The sequence below is a fragment of the Paroedura picta genome, chromosome 4 (genome assembly GCF_049243985.1).
Source record: "Paroedura picta isolate Pp20150507F chromosome 4, Ppicta_v3.0, whole genome shotgun sequence".
Classification (NCBI taxonomy): Eukaryota; Metazoa; Chordata; class Lepidosauria; order Squamata; family Gekkonidae; genus Paroedura; species Paroedura picta.
This window is the reverse complement of record NC_135372.1, coordinates 104,185,981-104,198,439: the sequence shown is the minus strand read 5'-3', so window position 1 is coordinate 104,198,439 and position 12,459 is coordinate 104,185,981. Positions and strand designations below refer to the sequence as shown.

Below are 12,459 nucleotides of genomic sequence, written 5' to 3'. Positions count from 1 at the left end.
AAGCTTGTAGGATGACCTTAGAACACTGACACATTCACAACCTAACCTACCTCACAAGGCTCTTTTGAGGATATAGGAAGACAATGTAAGCTCCTTTAGGTGCCCATTGGGGAGAAGGGCAGGGTATACATAAAGTGAATAAATACATCAACATTGCAAATGAGGATCAATGTGGGCAAGTACAAAGTAATGCACATTTGTTACCCGAATCGTGCTTACACGTGTCCTGCATGGGGAACTTGTTGAGCAGTGAGAGGGGTATAACTTAGAATTTAAGGATCCATTTTGCCTGTGTTTACAAGGTAATTAAACCCTTAAGAATTCAAGGCACACTATGTTGGTAAATGGTAACAATAATAAGAATAGTCTTTATTAGAAAGAAAATAATAAAAGCATAAATATATCTAACACACTAAAAAGCAGTCATATATAGAGAAGAACAGGGTGGGAAAAGAGAGTCCAGTATCTCTACCTTTCCTGTAGAGATGATAGACAAGAGAAAGCAAGCTGCATGGGGACCATGCAGGTTGTTTCAGATGAGTCCCATATCCGAAATGCACAAGGGGACTTGCTAAAGCTACTGTTTATATAGAGTTTTTTTTGGGGGGGGGGGGGGCTGGCCTATATGATGCAAGCCAGGCATAAGGCAAGTGGAAATTGCTGGCCCAAGCCAGAGATGGCTGCTGATGGCCTTAGACAAAAGGAACCATCCTAGAGATGGTGCTATCTATTGACTGGATGATGGGCTTAACCCTTGGCAAAGGGGCCAAGTGTGAAGAGACAAAGAAATTGGCCAAGAGCCTCTAGCCAAACCAGTTCTGGCCAGACCACACTATCAGCAAAACTATGGGGTGGAGGGGGGGGGAATCAGAGTCCAGAGGCACCTGAAATTCCAACCTGCAGCAGAGGATAAGCCAAAACATGCCCTGGTTTCCAAGACTGATTCTGTCCTGGCAGTGTGTCTGGTCTGGGTGTTTCAGGGTGTTCCTGTGTCTGGCTTTCTCCCAAGCCTAGATGGTTGTGGTGTATTACTTGTTATGGAGTACAGTGTGCCAGCATGTGAGGCAGGCGTGCTGCCATACTTAACACATTGGAGCCAAAATTCCTAACTATAAATATATGTTGATGGGGTTTGAACTGGCAGAAACTGACCAGGGCTGATTCTGCACTTACTTTGTTTTTTCCGTTGTGGATCCTGCTGAATACAGACTGATTTGAACATTGGTCTTCCTCTATCCCCCAGCAGGAGTCTCTTTCTTTCTTTTCTTGAATGAGAGGGGGGGAGGATTGGAGAAAGCAGAGGATGGGGGAATAAATCCAAGAGGCAAATCTCTTCTGGAGCACAGTCACTTTAAGACAAGCCTTGCAACTGGGAACCAGGAAGTGTTTGAACTAATGCCCTGGCCAATCAGGGAAGACTGCTTTGCTATGAGATATGGAGAAGGAAGTTAATTTGCAAAAAGCAGAAATCTGCACACTTACCGATGGTGATTTTTTCAAATATTTAGGGTTATATCAACTTCTGCATATTACAGGGAAAAGGTAGGGTCACTCTGGATCAATCATACATGTTGCAGAGAGGAAAGTTAAAATGCCCAAGATGGAAATCAAATTCAGTGTAGATGGGAGGGATTTATTCAAACTGGGAGTGGGTAAAAAGCCCCATGCAGACTACACCCAGATGAGAGATCTTGGAGTCATGAAAAATAACTCACCGAAGATGTTGATTCAATATGCAGCTGCAATAAAAAAGGCAAATGCTATGCAGGGGATTAGGAAGAGGACTGAAAACAAATCAGCCAGTATTAGAATGTCCCTGTATAAATTTATAGTGTGGCCTCATTTGGAATACTGAGTACTGTTCTGATCATTGCAACTCAGAAAAGATATTATAGCATTGGAAAAGGTGCAATAAAGGACAATAAAATGATTAAGGGGTGGAACACCTTCCCTATGAAGAAAGGTTAAAGAGGTTAGAGCTCTTTAGCTTGGAGAGACAATGACTAAGGAGTGACATAAAAGAGGTTTACAAAATTATGCATGGGACAGAGAAGGTAGAGACAGAAGTTTCTCCCTTTCTCACAATACAGAACTCATGAGCACTCAAATTAATGAACAGTAAGCTCAGGCCAGATAAAAAGAAGTACTTCTCCCCCAAAAGAATAATTAACATGTGAAATTCACTGTCACAAGAAGTGATGGGGGCTACAAGCATAGACAGCTTCAAGAGGCAATTAGATAACCATATGGAGCAGAGGTCCATCACTGGCTTTCAGCCACAAGGTATAGAGGTAACACTATGTGTGGAGCAGTGCTGCTCAGTATTCTTGGTATGTGGGGGGCAAAGGTGAGAGGGCTTCTGGAGTTCTGGCCTCACTGGTGGACCTCCTGATGGCCCTTGAGATTTTGGCCACTGTTTAACACAGAGTGTTAGAATGAATGAGTCACTGGCTTGATCCAACATGGCTTCTTTTATGTACTTATGTTAACAGGCTTTTAGAGATAGCGAGAGGATGGGGCAGAAGGGCCAAAAGCCCATTAAGGTACCCTGTTGGCCCGGGCTTCTGCCAGAAAGCTGAACTCCATCCCTGGACTAAATGGAAGAGTCTGGGGATGTCCTAAACCCAGGGAATGCCTTACGTGGTACACCTGAGAAGGGGTAGGCCAGTCCCAAAAGTGTAAAAGAGAGAATTCTGGCAGTCAGGAGAGAAGGAGCTGGGCGTGAGTAAGCTGTCCATTTCAATGTACTACTGAAGCCCTGCAATGGAGAAAGGAGATACAGGAGAGCATTACAGCCCTAGACTGTAGCTCTGCTCTAAAGAAGATGTATAGATAAGTACTACTGTGTAGTGATGGGTATGAACCCAAACATTCCGGTTCAGTTCAGGGTTAGGGGTGGCCCCTGAACTGAACCCCAAAGAAACCTGAGCTACAATTTTTCCAAACTGAACTGGCCAGTTTATTTCTCCTGTCCACGGCTTGCAGCCATATAAACCTAAGAGCTGATGGGCAAATCCACCAGACTGTTAGTTTTAAATGGCTCACCATCATTCCACTGTTCTCTGTAGTTTGGAGATTAGTTGGAATTTTAGGAGGTCTCCAGCCATTACTCAAAGGTTAGCAACTCTATAGGATTGTCGATGAACTTTGCACATAGAAAATAAGTTATATAAAGGCTAAATATTGTAACAACAGTATAAATATAAAATACTAGAACTTCAGCTCGCTGTAGGTAAAATAGCGGGCGCTAGCAGGGAGTCCCCTGCTCCCCTCCCGCCCGACTCCACGGCTCAGGTCAGCCCAAGGAGTCGGGCTAGTGCCTGGATCCTTCAGCCACCCTGAAGCATGTTCCCCCGCCCAACTCTGCGGCTTCAGGGTGGCCCAAGGAGCTGGGCTGGGTACGGTAGGCTGGGCCAGCTGGCCGCCTACCTGACTTGTCACCGGGCAGCCGCGTAATGGCGGCAGTGGGCCGAAGGCAGCCGACATGGGGGGGGCAAGTCAGGAGGCACTTTGTGCTAGCCAACTGGTCAGTCCGGAGCCAAGGGGCCAATGGGCGTCCTTCCCCATCCCAGACTGGGCCCACCCCAACACCCCTTACTGCTTTATTTATAACTAGTTTCAAAGCCCCTTTATAAAAAGGGGTTTTGAAAGGGGGGTTGCCTTGTGCGGCGGTCTGACGCTGCGCGAGGTGCTTCACGCCTCCCGCAGCGTCAGACCGGCAAGGAGGGAATCCCCAGCAGCCGCGCTTCGCGCGACTGCTGGGGGTTCCCTCGGGCGGCGGTCTGACGCTGCGCGAGGCGCTTCGCGCCTCCCGCAGTGTCAGACCGGCAAGGAGGGAATCCCCAGCAGCCGCGCTTCGCGCGACTGCTGGGGGTTCCCTCAGGCGGTGGTCTGACGCTGCGCGAGGCGCTTCGCGCCTCCCGCAGCGTCAGACCGGGAGCAACTGCGAGCCGCGCTGCACGCGGCTCGCAGTTGCTCAGCCTGGGAATCGGAGGGACCAATCGGCAGGCGCTTCGCGCCTGCCGATTGGTCCCTCCGATTGTCTGTCGTGAGGAAGGGTCCAACCCGGACCCTTCCTCATCACGGACAAAGCCCACCTCTAGGGGGCTTAACGAATTATATAGTCCGTGGCGCCCGTGGCGCCACGGGCTATTTAAAGATGCTCCCAGAGCGATTTATAAATAAAGAAGAGATTGTTTGTAGTACTAAACTTATGGGAATGTGTGTGTATGTGTATGTCTTCGCGCGACTGCTGGGGGTTCCCTCGGGCGGCGGTCTGACGCTGCGCGAGGCGCTTCGCGCCTCCCGCAGTGTCAGACCGGCAAGGAGGGAATCCCCAGCAGCCGCGCTTCGTGCGACTGCTGGGGATTCCCTCGGGCGGCGGTCTGACGCTGCGCGAGGCGCTTCGCGCCTCCCGCAGCATCAGACCGGGAGCAACTGCGAGCCGCGCTGCGCGCGGCTCGCAGTTGCTCAGCCTGGGAATCGGAGGGACCAATCGGCAGGCGCTTCGCGCCTGCCGATTGGTCCCTCCGATTGTCTGTCGTGAGGAAGGGTCCAACCCGGACCCTTCCTCATCACGGACAAAGCCCACCTCTAGGGGGCTTAACGAATTATATAGTCCGTGGCGCCCGTGGCGCCACGGGCTGTTTAAAGATGCTCCCAGAGCGATTTATAAATAAAGAAGAGATTGTTTGTAGTACTAAACCTATGGGAATGTGTGTGTATGTGTAATCACATCACTTCCTACTTATGGCGACCCTCTGAGTTATTGCCCTCCCAAAATCCTACTGTTAACAGTCTTGTTCAGATCTGAGAACTGTAGCTTCCTTTGTACAGTCAATCATGTTGGGTATTCCTATTTTCCTGCTGCCTTTAAGTTTTCCTAGTGGTATTGTCTTTTCTGGTGACTCTTGTCTTTGCAGAATATGAACACATCCATAAAACTGTTTTGTCAGGATGTGTTTTAATTTTCCTTCAACACCACATTTCAAAGGAATCTTTCTTTTGGTCACCTTTCTTCATTGTTCAGCTTTCACACTCATAAATAGTAATAGGGAATACCATGGCATGAATTAACTTGATCTTGGTCACCAGTAACACATCCTTACACTTCAGAACCTTTTCTAGTTCCTTTATAATTGCTCTTCATGATTTCTCCTGATTTCTTCATTTAGAAATGAAAGTCTCCAAACAACTAGGTGGAACTCTGATTGCACCAGGTAGCTAGAAAACTTACTGGCCTTTGAGGGACTGCGTTGAAAACTATTTAGTTCTAATTTTCACCTGTAAGTCCATACCTTTTCAGCTCATTAACTTTACCTCTGTTGATCTCAGATTTGTCTTAGTTTTCTACCCCAATCCTTTGGCCTTATTTTGAAATTATAACAGTGATTATAGTGAGTAGAGGACCAACATTATATGTCACCAGTTGTATTCTCAGATGAATACAAAAAGGACATATTGAAATATAGAAGTTAATTCACTTGCCAATATGATCATCCAACAGCATTGGCAGTTTGTACTGCTCAAACTTCATTGTAGTCATTCACATGTATACATAAACTTCATGAAGGAAGCTAAAAGGTATTTAATTATTGGTTGTGAAAATGCAGTCCAGGACAGGGTTACCAATAGGCTTGAAGGAAAGTGTCTTCTTTTAACAGACATTTATTGTATAGAGATGATCAGTTAAGATTTTCTTGGCATTGTAAATAATATCACCTGGTAAATAACTAAGGATGTGCACCTAAGAAAATTTCAGTACAGTTTAGGTCTGGGGGGTATAGCCGAACCCCAGATTTGGTAAGGGATTTGGATTCAGGTGATTCAAGTACAGCCAAATCAATTCAGGCTCTGAGGCATTTAAAGGGCCTACCAAAGAAATCTCTCAGAGTAATCAGCTGTTTGTTGGGCTGTGGGATAAGGGGGGCAATTCAAACTGCCTGCTAGCCAGCTGATCTGGGGAGAGACTTTATGGCAAACAGGCATTCGAATGCAAGTCTTCCCAGTTTTAGGCCAACTAGTACACCTGTTCACAGACTAAGCTGGGAGCAAGATGATCCATGAGAGAGAGAGAGAGAGAGAGAGAGAGATTTAAAACTGACACAGACAGAAAAGCTCTAGTGAGGTTAGTCTTTTCCCACTGTCTAATTTCCCAGCTTAAATGACACAGATCCATATACCCTTAGTTTGTAATCTGTCAGAAAATATACATGTACCAAGAAGAGGGATGGCCCAAAACCTTGAAGGATGACTGTAAAGAAGAAGAAACTGCCCTTTGCCTAGTCACACACACAGCTAGTCATATAGTTGTTAATCAGACTAGGATCCGGGAGAGGTAGTTTCAAATCCTAACTTTGCCATGGAAATTTTCTGGGTGGTGATGGGCCAGTCAAACCTACCCCACAAGTGTATTGTGGATAAAATGGAGGGCAACAGAATGACGCAAGCTCTTTTGCTCTCTATTGGGAAGAAAAGCACGGTATAAATGAAGTAAAATAAATAAGTCAGGCCAATGGTCCCTCTAGTGTAGTATTGTCTGCTCCACCTGAGAACTGGTTCTTGAGTCTCAAGTCCATCTCCCACCCAACCCTCAAGACTTTTAAGTGGAAATGCTAAGGACTAAACCTGGGACCTTCAACATGTAAATTAAGTGCTGTACTAATCATGGACAACCTATGTCAGCTTTCTGTCTCCAGCTGCAGCAAGAAAAGTGCTTGTGGGGCGCCTATAAGCAAGACTTGGTGATAGCCATGCCCTGTGTTTGTTCTCACCATCTGGTCTTCAGATGTGTGCAGCCTCTGAATGTGAAGGTTACATTTTTGGCTGTCATGGCCAATAAACATTGATGGACTTGTCCTCCATGAACTTCTACAATCCTTTAAAATGAGACAACTTAGCTAGTTGCTACTAACACATGTTGTGACCCCTGAATTTTGTTAATTGTGAGTTGTGCAAAGAAATACTTTCTTTTTGTTTGCTATGATTGGGATGGCAATCGGTTTCTTTAGATGACCCTGTAGTAGGTCATAACTATAAAAATGCAAAATCTGCCTGTGGGGAAAAATCAAAAGAAAATATTTTGTGTTGCATAAACTGTTCATTGGGTTTTGGTGCATCTAGCAGAGACAAAAAATCAGCCCACCAAGGAATTAAATCCCTCCCCTTTTGTCAGGATATGTTTTAATTTTTCTTTTTTGGAACTATAGTTTTATCTGACTTTTCAAGTCTAGGGTGAGCCGCCAAAATGTCAAAAAGTTACATCCTTTTCTCTAAAGGGAAATGTCAGAGAATAATTACATCTTTGGTAGAGGATTTTGACCATGTACATAAGCTACTAAATTAGGAAGGATCAGATAGCTCACCAGATTAGGAAGCAGTTTTAAAATGATTAATTTTTAAGCATGAGCTCAAATTCAGATGAAATTGATCAGAATTGTGTAGTGACCATTTGGTGATTTGCCCATAATGGACTGAGAGCACAGATTTTCAGGTTCTTTCTTACACACATTCATACATTCTGTGGTGAAGTGGGTCCCACCCTATTATATGCTCTATAATCAGAACACCTGGGTTTACATCATCTAGGACCACCTGCATAGGTCTTAAGGCTGGAACAGCAGAGCTGGGATTGGGAGAATCAAAGAAGATTAGGCCACTATCTAATTGTAATTGCTTGTTATGGGGTTTTATGGGTTCATATTGTGATTTTTGTGGCGCAGAGTGGTAAGGCAGCGATGTGCTGTCTGGAGCTGTCTGCCCATGAGGCTGGGAGTTCAATCCCAGCAGCCGGCTCAAGGTTGACTCAGCCTTCCATCCTTCCGAGGTCGGTAAAATGAGTACCCAGCTTGCTGGGGGGTAAATGGTAATGACTGGGGAAGGCACTGGCAAACCACCCCGTATTGAGTCTGCCATGAAAACGCTGGAGGGCGTCACCCCAAGGGTCAGACATGACTCGGTGCTTGCACAGGGGATACCTTTACCTTTACCTTTATTGTGATTTTATTGGTTTTATATCTTAAAAACTGCCATGAAATTGTTGAAAGTGGTGGTATAGAAATTGAAACATAGAGAGAGAGAGAGAGAGAGAGAGAGAGAGAGAGAATTGTTCAAATCAGGTTGGTGTGTGAATACAGTGGAGGTAGTATTTAAATTTGCTTGTTTGAATGTGTGGTTGTGTGAAGGAAAGGGTGGTGGGTTCACCAAAAGCTGAAATAATTGTTTTCAGTTTTTTTAAAAAGTGGCAAGACCCACAAAAATATTAGGGCATACAAAATTCTATTTGGCAAGATTTGACACATGTGCCAGGAGCAGCTCCCCCCCCCCTTTCTGTCCACACCTCTAGAAAGCCAAATTATTGGCTTCCCACAGTTGTGGCCTGAAGAAAATGATACACAACATTTTTTGGAAATACATTCCATACTTCAAGTTCTTTACTGTACAGTAACTAACCAGGAACACATGCAGCTGCTGCCCTGGCATGGCTCCAGTTGGTGGGAGGACAGGCATCATGGCCCCCAACAGTTCTGGTTGGCACGATTGTTAAACGGTTCACTCCACTGCCAACACCGAAGGCCCTTCTCACTTTCTCTGCTGTCACTGTCAAGGAGCGGGAGAAGGCAGAGTGCCAGAGACCCCTGCCATAATAACATAGCATGAGGGAAACATGGTATGACACTGTTCTTCTAGTATTCACAGTGGTGCCTTGTGCAGCAATGTGGATATGAGGTGAATTGCTGATACTGAAGAGTCTTTAGGGTAGAAGAAGAAGAAGAAGAAGAAGAAGAAGAAGAAGAGTTGGTTCTTATATGCCGCTTTTCCCTACCCGAAGGAGGCTCAAAGCGGCTTACAGTCGCCTTTCCATTCCTCTCCCCACAACAGACACCCTGTGAGGTGGGTGAGGCTGAGAGAGCCCTGATATTACTGCTCGGTCAGAACAGTTTTCTCAGTGCCGTGGCGAGCCCAAGGTCACCCAGCTGGTTGCATGTGGGGGAGTGCAGAATCGAACCTGGCATGCCAGATTAGAAGTCCACACTCCTAACCACTACACCAAACCGGGTAGGGGCAGATGTTCTCTTCTTGGCCCACCATGCTTCATGGCAGGGCTGAGTTAGTTTGTCTTGCAGCCAAAGAAAACATCCAAGAATGTTTAATTTCATAGACTACCCAATCTACTACTCGTGTGCAGGAATGGTAACTCCTCGTTTTTTGTTGGACTGATCCTCAAGCAAGTTGTTTTGGGGCCACTCCCAACATCTCCATCCAAGGCAGATATGATATGAGAATTTACTTACCACAACAGTTCTTAGACATCCACTTTCACTGGGGAAGGATAATGCCCCTGGGTGGGGATCAGCTGTTCCCACAAATTAACTGTTTCCACTGATAGTAATCTGCTTGATTTTTATCATGATTTTGTTTTCTATATTGATGTTTTTTTTCTTTTTGCCACTATCTGTAAAATCAAAGAATCATCTGGGATGAGATCTTTTAATGATAGCAGAAGGGTCATTTCCCACCTCCCATAATGCTATGATTTCCCTTCCCCCCCACCCCCACCCCATTTGTCCATGCTGCCCATAGACTTCAGTTTGATGCATCACTTGCTCAACAGCAGTCATAATAGGGGACTCCCCTCACTGCGGGATAATTCTGTAACAGATCATTAGTCAGTAACACTGTGCAGAAAGGCAGATTGTTAGCAATGCTCTTAAGGAAAAGGGTGTGTTTATAGAGATGGGGTTGGGAGCCTGACTTAATTCCTCTCCTTCCTTGGCTCTCCCCCCAGTGCTGTCCCTATTTCTTTCACTCACCTTCATGTCCTGTATGCAGGTGTGGGTAAAAGTCAGATCTAGATTATTTAAAACAAATCCTCATAAATGCATATGATTCTTACATTGAAACAAAATAAAACCACCTTCATACCATGTCTTAATCAATGGAGAGCATCACAAAATTCATGCATCCATGGCATCATGGGGCCAGAATGGAGCAAAAAACATGGTTGAAATACATGAATCCTCAAGATTTTGGCACTATATCATCCCAAACTCATCAGTTCACTTATGATATCAATAGCCACAGCATGCACCAAAAAATCATAGATCTACCCTTTCATGGCAATGCCATGGAGCAAATACATGGCTCCAAAGCACAGATCCCCACAGATCCTCAGGGTTTTTTTTTGCATTTGGTCACCTCAAACTCACCATCAAATCACCTATCAATAGCCACAGCATGCTTCACAAAATCTTAGATCCACATCTTCGTGGTGTCATCATGGAACAAAAATGCATTTTTGAAGCATGGACCCTCTGGGTTTTTGCATCAGGTCAATGCAAACTCACCATAAGATCACATACTGTGTCAAGGGCCACCGCCCCCAACACAAAAATCATGGATCCATGCCTTTATGGCAACACCATGGAGCAAAAAATCATTCCAAAGCATGGATCCTCAGGGGTTTTGCATCGGATCACCCCAAACTCACCAGTAGATCACAGCTTGATGTGCAGTGTGGACTTTTAATCTTGTGAGCCAGGTTTGATTCCGCACTCCCCCACATGCAGCCATCTGGGTGACTTTGGGCTCATCACAGCACTTATAAAGCTGTTCTGACCGAGCAGTGATATCAGGGCTCTCTCAGCCTCACCCACCTCACAGGGTGTCTGTTGTGGGGAGAGGAAATGGAAGGCAACTAAGCCACTTTGAGACTCCTTCGGGAAGAGAAAATATAAGCTCCAACTCTTCTTCATATCATGTCCATGGACACAGCTCCCAATGCACGGTTCCTCGTGGATTTTCAGGGTTTTAAAAATTATTTATTTTGATTTTTATACCACCCTTCCATACAGCTCTGGTTTTGTGGGAATATATCAGGATCCCTGCTTTGGAACCATGTTTTTGTTCCTTGGTGTTGCCATGATGGTGTGGATGCATGATTTTTGTGTTATGCTGTGTCTATCAATATAATAGTTGATGTGACAGTTTATATGTGGTGACCCAAGGCAAAAGCCATGCTTCAGAACCATGTTTTTGATCCCTGGTGTTTCCACGAAGGTGTGGATCCATGATTTCTGCAGCTATGGACATGATACGTGAGTTTGCATTGACCCGATGCAAAAACCCTGAGGATCCATGAGGATTTGTGCTTTGGAACCATGCTTTTGCACAAGGTCTTGGCCATGAAGGTGTGGATCTGTGATATTTAGTGCTTTATGCTATGGCTATGGATCTTACAATGAGTTTGGGGTGACCCAATGGAAAAACCTGAGGATCCATGCTTCAGAACCATGTTTTTGTTTCGTAATATCACCACAAAGGTGTGGATCTGTGATTTTTGTGTTTGGAGCTATGGCCATGGATCTTACGGTGGGTTTTCACTTACCTGATGCAAAACCCCAAGGATCCATGTTTCAGAACTGTTTTTGCTCCATGGTATCGGCACAAAGACATGGATCCAGAATTGTTGTGGTGCAATTTTTGTGCTTTGATGGTGAGCTTGGAATGTAAAAACCCTGAGGACTTGAGCTTTGGAACCATGTTTTTACTCCACAGCATGGCCATGGAGGCATGGATCTGTGGTTTCTGTGGTGTATTCTGTAGCTATTGGTATATTAGGTGATCTTCTGGTGAGTTTAGGATGATATAGTTTCAAAAACCATGAGGATCCATGTATTTCAACCATGTTTTTGCACCATTGTGCCATGGATGCATGATTGTTGTGATGCTGCCTTCATGGTTTATAGTAGGAAGATGGTTTTATTTTGGACTGGCTGCAACTGGCTGTCTCAAACCCCCCCCCCCACACACACACACACACTAGCCTTCATTTCAATTTTAAAATCATATGAATTCATGAGGATCCATTCCTTGGAGCCATGTTTTTGGGCTGCTTTAGCATCCCAATATTTTGGATTCATTTTGTTTTGTGGTCCAGTCTATAGTCTTGTCTTCCACATGTGATTGGATACTGGATTAGAGTTCATGGAGGATCCATGAAGATCCCTGTTGATCCGACTTTTCATTTCTTCCCTTATATGCTGCCAGGAATCATGTCTGAGTTTGACAAATAATACAATAAGAACCGCCCCCACCTCCCACACCGGCTATTTTGTCCTTTGGGAAGCCCGCCTGGCTTTCCGCGGGGGTCGGGGCGCTTCAGTTCCAGAACAAAGATAACTCGACGACTCAGGCACTCACCCAGGATGCTCCCCCATCCCAGCAGAAATCTCTAAATCAAAGAATTGTCGAATTCTCCGGGGGCCTCCATCATAAGGTGCAGCAAGCTCAAGAGATTCGCCTCCTCCCCACCCTGTGCGGCGCCTAAGAACCCCCTTTCCTGGGAGGGATGCCATCCTTTGTTTACTTACTTGGGAGTAAGCACAATCCACCCTCGGCGAGCTCGTAGACAGAAAGGCAGGGGGGGAGGCAGGGAGAACTGGCTACCCCAAACCCCCC

At 45.5% G+C, this 12,459-nt stretch overlaps 1 long non-coding RNA gene across 5 annotated transcripts in view; it reads right to left on the bottom strand.

Annotated features, from left to right (window-relative positions):
- The window catches only part of LOC143836068 (uncharacterized), a 74,687-nt gene that overhangs the window by 61,835 nt on the left and 393 nt on the right, over positions 1 to 12,459 (bottom strand). For all 5 annotated transcript variants that reach the window (XR_013230487.1, XR_013230486.1, XR_013230485.1 and 2 more), the window contains exon 2: positions 9,294 to 9,454. This is a non-coding gene — a long non-coding RNA (uncharacterized LOC143836068). The remainder of the gene's footprint in view (positions 1 to 9,293; positions 9,455 to 12,459) is intronic.